We start from the raw sequence: 7,444 nt of genomic DNA on the forward strand, positions 1-7,444 counted from the left end.
TACCCCACCTCCACCAAGTAGAGAGGAAAGACAAAAATGCTATAAATCAAACCAAAACAAGCAAACAGAAAACTTTATGGTATAATATTGGGTGAAAAACCAAATAATAGCGGTAGAAACACTAGCAAAAATGAAGTTCTAGTTATTAAAAAGGGCAGCAATGGGAAATTATAATTAAACTAGAAAAATTGAGAAAGAAAAAAGATCTGTATGGGCGGCGCCTGTGGCTCAGCGGGTGGGGCGCCAGTCCCATATGCCGGAGGTGGCGGGTTCAAACCCAGCCCCGGCCAAAAAAAAAAAAAAAAAAAAAAAAAAAGATCTGTACGGAAAAGGTTGAAATTAAAAAACAAAACAACATCAACAACATCAAAATAAACAAAAAAACAACCAAACCAAAAAAACAAAACAAAACAAACAAACAAACAAAACCCAAAACACAACCAAAAACAAAGCAGTATGTATATGTTGTTGAATATTGTCTGGGCAACACATGGTCTTCTGGGGTATGAGATGTTAATCACAGTTCTGATATGACTGGAGGCTGCTGATTTCTCAAACACCAGCAGGTAGACGCCCTAAATCTCTCTTCAGCCCACTTAAAAGGCACTTTGAACTTGTAAACTTGCTGAGGAGAAGATTTCCCAGGAAAATGCTTGTCGCTGGAATCACTGCTGAAGTGGCTATCCACTTACCCAGTGTGCCAAAACCGGTCTCACTCTGCCCCTGAGGATTAGGGCTGCAAGGCGGTTCAGACCCCATCCTTAGTCTACTTGGTTGCTGGGTTACCAGCTCCCACCCGACTCTAGCTCTGCAACCCTGAGGGCGGAGCTTGCCGGGGCAGATCGCTCACAATGGCTCCCTGTGGCCCACAGCCAAACACTATTAGTTCTGTCTGGCTCAGCGGCTCAGACTGGGGCCCTAGACAACAGACAAAGTTCTCCGCATTCCCGCTCAGGCTCTCCCCAAGGCAGTTCAACTGAGTGCCAAGTTCAAAGACACCAAAACAGTTCACAGGTAAGGCCTTTCTGGTTTGCAGTCTCGCTGCTACTGAACTTACAGTTGCGGGCGGGTTTAGACCGATTGAACACACATGACCACTTGCCGGTTTTCCACTGTTTTAGACCTCCTCTTGGGGTCCAGAAGTCTCTCGCTGACTCTCTGTATCCTCACAGGGGTGATGATAGGCAGATCCCACCAGTCAGAGATGCCTGGAGTCCTATCTCCCCAGACTCACGGTGCCCAGATGTAAGGAAGCTGTTACTCGGCCGCCATCTTGCTCTCCACCCAGCAAGTTCCTCTGTTTTAATTTTTCATGTTGCCAGAATTTTTCTGTTGGTTCTTTCTCATGTGTTCTTTCTTCTTGTTCACCTCCTTGTCCTCATTTTTCCTTCTTACTGCCTCCTTTCTTTCAAACAGAAGTCCTCAGTGTTGATGAAAGTATGTTGCAATATGTCGCCAGGACACCAGATGGTGCTGTGGGTTTTTAGGAGACAGAGGATGGCCAGCAACCTTTATGGTTCTTATTCCACACTTAGTTGCCTTTGGTGATTGCCTGATTGTTTCCTCAGCATTCAGACCCTGCTGGGTTGGGATCTTAAAGCTCACAAGACTTCTTCAGGAGCAGATCTCACATTGGCCCCCTGACTCCATTTCCCTTGGGTTGTGGGAGTCCCTCAACCTGTCCCAAGAATGAAGTTCTGATCCTGGCAGGCAGAATTATGATAGCTCTGCTTTATGCCCCTACTGAGTCCTTCCGACAATAGCAGCCCCTGGCCACCTAGACCTTCTCAGTATGGCTGCCTCACCAGCCACCCAATCTATGGGAAATCCATTCCAACTGGCATTCAAATCTGGTTGTAGTATACTGTTCAAGTCCACTCACTATTCCAAGCTTTTCACTCAATGTGCAGCTTCCCCCAACAACTGAAAACTCAGGTAAGGCTTTCTTCTATCCTGCCCCTCTGTGTGTGTGTGTGTGGGGGGGCAGCCAATCCCATCTAGTTACAATCACTTGCCTAATTCATCAGATTTCCACCACAAAAGATCTTACACTGTATCCAGCTTACCACATCCTTACTGTGCTCCCTGAGCTATGACTCTGGTAAGGTCCCCATGCTTGGTAACGCTGTGTTCTCTTTTTTAACACAGTAATTCTAGGTGAGCTCAGCTGAACTATCCATCTGACCTGCCATCTTGATCCACCCTCTGCCTGAGGCTATGCAAGGAGTAAACCACACTTGCAGGCTATGAATCACTTAACAGACCACTTGAGTTTTGATAAATGTCTGGTGGCTTGTCTTGAATCCACAGACACCATTATCTTCAATTAAAATAAAAGTATTTTAAGCCTTTATTTTTTATTTTTATTTTTTTGAGACAGAGCCTCAAGCTGTCACCCTGGGTAGAGTGCTATAGCGTCACAGCTCACAGCAACCTCCAACTCCTGGGCTCAAGTGAGTCTCCTGCCTCCGCCTCCTGAGTAGCTGGGACTACAGGTGCTTGCCACAGTGCCCAGCTATTTTTTGGTTGCAGCTGTCATTGTTTTTGGCAGGCCCAGGCTGGATTCGAACCTGCCAGCTCAGGTGTATGTGGCTGGCGCCTTAGCCGCTTGAGCCACAGGCACCGAGCCATATTTCAAGCCTTTAGACAGAGCTTTACTTCTTTAACCAATTACAAATCAAAGATCTTTAAACCTACTTATAACCTGTAAGCCTTCCCTCTCAAGATATTCTGCCCTCCACATATTGATCTAGGATCTTATGTGTAATTTCTGTCTCCATGAATGTATAGAAACCGAACTGTAAGCCAATTACTGCATGGAAATTTTCTCAGGATCTGTTGAGGCCATGGACCTCATGAGTGGTCATAAACATCTGGCTCAGAATAAACCTGTTTAAGTTATTTTTATAGAATTTGAGCGTTTTTTTTTTCTGTTAACATACCTAATGCTTTACTGTATTGTTTAGGCAATAATGACAAGAAAATGTAATTAGGCTCAGCACCCATAGCACAATGGTTATGGCGTCGGCCACATGTACCAAGGCTGGCAGGTTTGAACCCAGCCTGGGTCAGCTGAACAACAATGACAGCTGCAACAACAACAAAAAAATAGCAGGGAGTTGTGGCAGGCACCTGTAGTTCCAGCTACTTGGGAGGCTGAGATGAGATAATTGTTTAAGCCCAAGAGTTTGAGGTTGCTGTGAGCTGTAAAGTCACTACACTCTACTGAGGGTGACATAGTGAGACTCTGTCTCCAAAAAAAAAAAAAGGAAAAGAAAGAAAGAAAGAAAATGTCATTATATGTTCAAAACAGATACAATTTTTTTCCCCCTGAATACGGTAGAACCTCTGTAAGTTGACCACCCAAGGAACTATAACAAACTGGTCAACACATGGAGGTGGTCAACATAAGGAGGTAGGCCTACTGTACTGATACATGTGCATGTCTGGTCTATGAAAATTAGATCAACTTAAGGATGTGGCCAATGTAGGGAGGTGGTCAACTATGAAAGTTCTACCGAGGTCAGACAATTTTGTTTTTGAGACAGAATCTCACTTAGTCATCCTAGGTAGAGTGTCATAGCATCACAGCAATCTCAAACTCTTGGACTCAAGTGATTCTCTCGCCTCAGCCTCCCAAGTAGCTGTTACTACAGGTGTCCGCCACAACACCTGTCTATTTTTTTTAGAGACCAGGTCTCACTCTGGCTCAGGCTGGTCTCAAACCTGTGAGCTCAGGCAATCTATCCATCTCAGCCTCCCAGAGTGCTAGGATTACAGGCATGAGCCACTGCACCAGGCTGAGGTTAGACAACTTTAAATTCATGAACTCATCCTAGAAAAAGTGCTACACCTCATTGCTGAATATCACTATAATCATCTTTGAGATACTTTGGGACACCAGCACCTAATCCTCCCTTCAATGCAAGTTTGGAATTCTTTTTCTGGAACCCGGAAGCCATCAGAGCTGTCACTGTACAGGTCTGCCAATTAAGTTTGTGAACTCAGTCAGGCATGGTGGCTCATGCTTATAATCCCAGTACTTCAGGAGGGCGAGGTGGGTGTATTGCTTGAGTTCATAGGTTTGAGACCCACCTGAGGCAGAGTGAGACCTCATCTCTAAAAAATAGCCGGGTGTTGTGACAGATGCCTTTAGTCCTAGCTACTTTAGCGGCTGAGGCAAGAGAATCACTTGAGCAGAAGAGTTTGAGGTTTCTGTGAGTTGTGACACCATGGCACTCTACCAAGGATGACATAGTGAAACTCTGTCTCTAAATTAATTAATTAAAAATAGGTGGGCATTCTGTTGGGTGTCTGTAGTCCCAGCTACTTGGGAGGCTGAAACAAGAGAACAGCTTGAGCCCAAGAGTTTGAGGTTGCTGTGAGCTATGATGCCACAGCACTCTACCAAGGGTGGCAAAGTGAGACCGTCTCAACAAAAAAAGTTTGAGAATTCATCCCAGAAAAAGTGCTATATACCTCTTTGCTGAATATCCCTATGGTTTGAAGTACTCCCCTTGGCCATCTGGTGACGATAGTGATATTCAGCAATGAGGTATGTAGCATTTTTTCTAGGACGAGCTTGCAAACTTAACTGTCTGACCTCATATTTTCAATCCTTGGTTGGCTAAATAAATGGATGCATACACTAATATAAAGGACTTACTATATGCCTTTATTTCTGGCTATTCAGAGAGTTACATGTTACTGAAAAACTACCCAGAAGGTAAGTAAGCCTTTTCTCCTATTAATCTGTCTTGTCAGTTAATTCACCAATCATTAGAACCTAGGATAGCAGAGGAAAAGATTTCCTCCCAGCAATGCTAAACCCTGGCAGCTCCTTAAAAATAATTTGGAAGCTTCTTTTTTTTTTTGTAGAGACAGAGTCTCACTTTACTGTCCTTGGTAGAGTGCCGTGGCGTCACACGGCTCACAGCAACCTCCAGCTCTTGGGCTTATGTGATTCCCTTGCCTCAGCCTCCTGAGCAGCTGGGACTATAGGTGCCCGCCACAACGCCCAGCTATTTTTTTGTTGTAGTTTGGCCGGGGCTGGGTTTGAACCTGCTACCCTCGGTATATGGGGCCGGCGCCCTACTCACTGAGCCACAGGCGCTGCCCTGGAAAGAAAGGACTTTTTTTTTCAGCTTTTGGCCCAGGCTGGGTTTGAACCTGCCACCTCTGGCATATGGGGCCGGTGTCCTATCCATTGAGCCACAGGCGCTGCCCTGGAAGCTTCTTACAAACACTAATGTCTGCATCTTCTGTCCTCCACTACCCATTCTGATTTAATTACCTAGGATGGGCCCAGGCATAGGGATAGTTTTTAAAAGCTCCCCAGCCGAATTTTTTTGTTTATTTGTTTTTTGAGACAGAGTCTCACTCACTCACTCACCTAGGCTAGAGTGCAGTGGCATCATCGCAGCTCACTGTAACCTCAGACTCCTGGGTTCAGGAGATACTCCTCCCTCAGCCTCCCAGGTAGCTAAGACTACAGGTGCCCACCACAATGCCCAGTTAATTTTTCTTTTCCTTTTTTTTTTGAGACATAGTCTCAAGCTGTCACCCTGGGTAGAGTGCCATGGTGTCATAGCTCACAGCAACTTCTAACTTGTGGGCTCAAGTGATTTTCTTGCCTCAGCCTCCCAAGTAGCTGGGACTACAGGCACCCACCACAACGCCCTCTTATTTTTAGAGACAGGGTCCCACTCTGGCTCAGGCTGGAATTGAACCTATGAGCTCAGGCAATCAACCCGCCTCGGCCTCCCAGAGTACTGGGATTACAGGCATGAGCCACTGTGCCAGGCCCATTTTTCTATTTTTTGTAGAGATGAGGTCTCACTGTTGCTCAGGGTGGTCTTGAACTGCTGGGAATACAGACATGAGCTATTGTGCCTGGCTTTTCTTTTTCTTCAGGTGTATGATATTGTAATATGCAATCAAGAAAGAAAGTCTAGTGTTGAGAGTTATTTTTCAAGCCAGGTACAATGGCATGCATCTGTAGTCCCAGGTACTTGGGAGGCTGAGGCAGGAGGATCTCTTGAGCCCAGGAGTTCAAGACCAGTCTGGGCAATATAGAGAGACCCTGTCTAAAAAAAAAGAAAAAAAAAGAGTTATATCTTTCAGTGCTTCTCAAATCTTAATGTCCAAGATAATCACCTGACAATCTTGTTGAAACTCAGATTCTGAGTCCATGGGTCTGGGATGAGACTCAAGAATCTTCATTTCAAATAAGTTCCCAGCCAATGCTGCTGTTCTACCTGCCACACTTGGAATAAAACAAGTTCTCTTTAACCAGGGCTCTTTCACCTTTCCTTTCTTTTTTTTTTTTTTGAGAAAGAATCTCACTATGTCACGCTGGGTAGAGTGCTGTGGTGTCACAGCTCACAGCAACCTCAAGCTCTTGGGCTTAAGTGATTCTCTTGCCTCAGCCTTGAAGTACCTGGGACTACAGGGACCACCACATCACTCAGCTTTTTTTTTTTTTTTTTGGCAGTTTTTGGCCAGGGCTGGCTTTGAACCCGCCACTTCCAGCATATGGGGATGGCGCCCTACTCCATTGAGCCATAGGTGCTGCCCAACACCCAGCTATTTTTTGCAGTCGTCATCATTATTATTTAGCTGGCCAGGGCCAGGTTCGAACCCTCTAGCCTCAGTGTATGTGGCTGGCTCCGTAACAACTGTGTTATGGGCACCAAGCCTCTTTCACCTTCCTGTTGAAGTCTTCAGAAAAAGTTACATGAAAGTAAATTATTTTCTAGACTGCACTGTTGTGGCATGATCAAGATCATGAAATTGAGCTGAAGATGTTATCATCTAACTGAATCTGTCAAACCTATATCCATCAAATTAGATGTATCTTTTATCTCAACTTTTCGACGTTAGGTTTATTACATTTAAAAACCTTTAGTGTGCGCCTGTGGCTCAGTGAGCAGGGCGCCGGCCCCATATACCGAGGGTGGCGGGTTCAAACCCAGCCCCTGCCAAACTGCAATAAAAAAATAGCCGGGCATTATGGCGGGCGCCTGTAGTCCCAGCTACTCGGGAGGCTGAGGCAGGAGAATCGCCTTAAGCCCAGGAGTTGGAGGTTGCTGTGAGCTGTGTGACGCCACGGCACTCTACCAAGGGCAATAAAGTGAAACTCTGTCTCTACCAAAAAAAAAAACCTTTAGTGTACAAAGTCTTTTCCTGATATCACCAGGGGAGAGAAACCTTCCACATAAAAGTTCTACTATCCTAGAATGCCACAAGATGGGGATGTGACTCCATGGGAAAAATCTGTGCTCTGCTGTATGTTTTTGCTAATAGGTTTCTTTCTATTTTTCCTTTCTTCTCTAATTATTTTTCCCCACTGTCATTATTCCTTGCTTAAAATAATTATTAGCCGTTTCACTAGATAGGAAAACAACAAGGTCGCAGTAAATGAGTTATGATAGGTTAGTGTAGG

This window comes from Nycticebus coucang, chromosome 9 (genome assembly GCF_027406575.1).
Source record: "Nycticebus coucang isolate mNycCou1 chromosome 9, mNycCou1.pri, whole genome shotgun sequence".
NCBI lineage: Eukaryota > Metazoa > Chordata > Mammalia > Primates > Lorisidae > Nycticebus > Nycticebus coucang.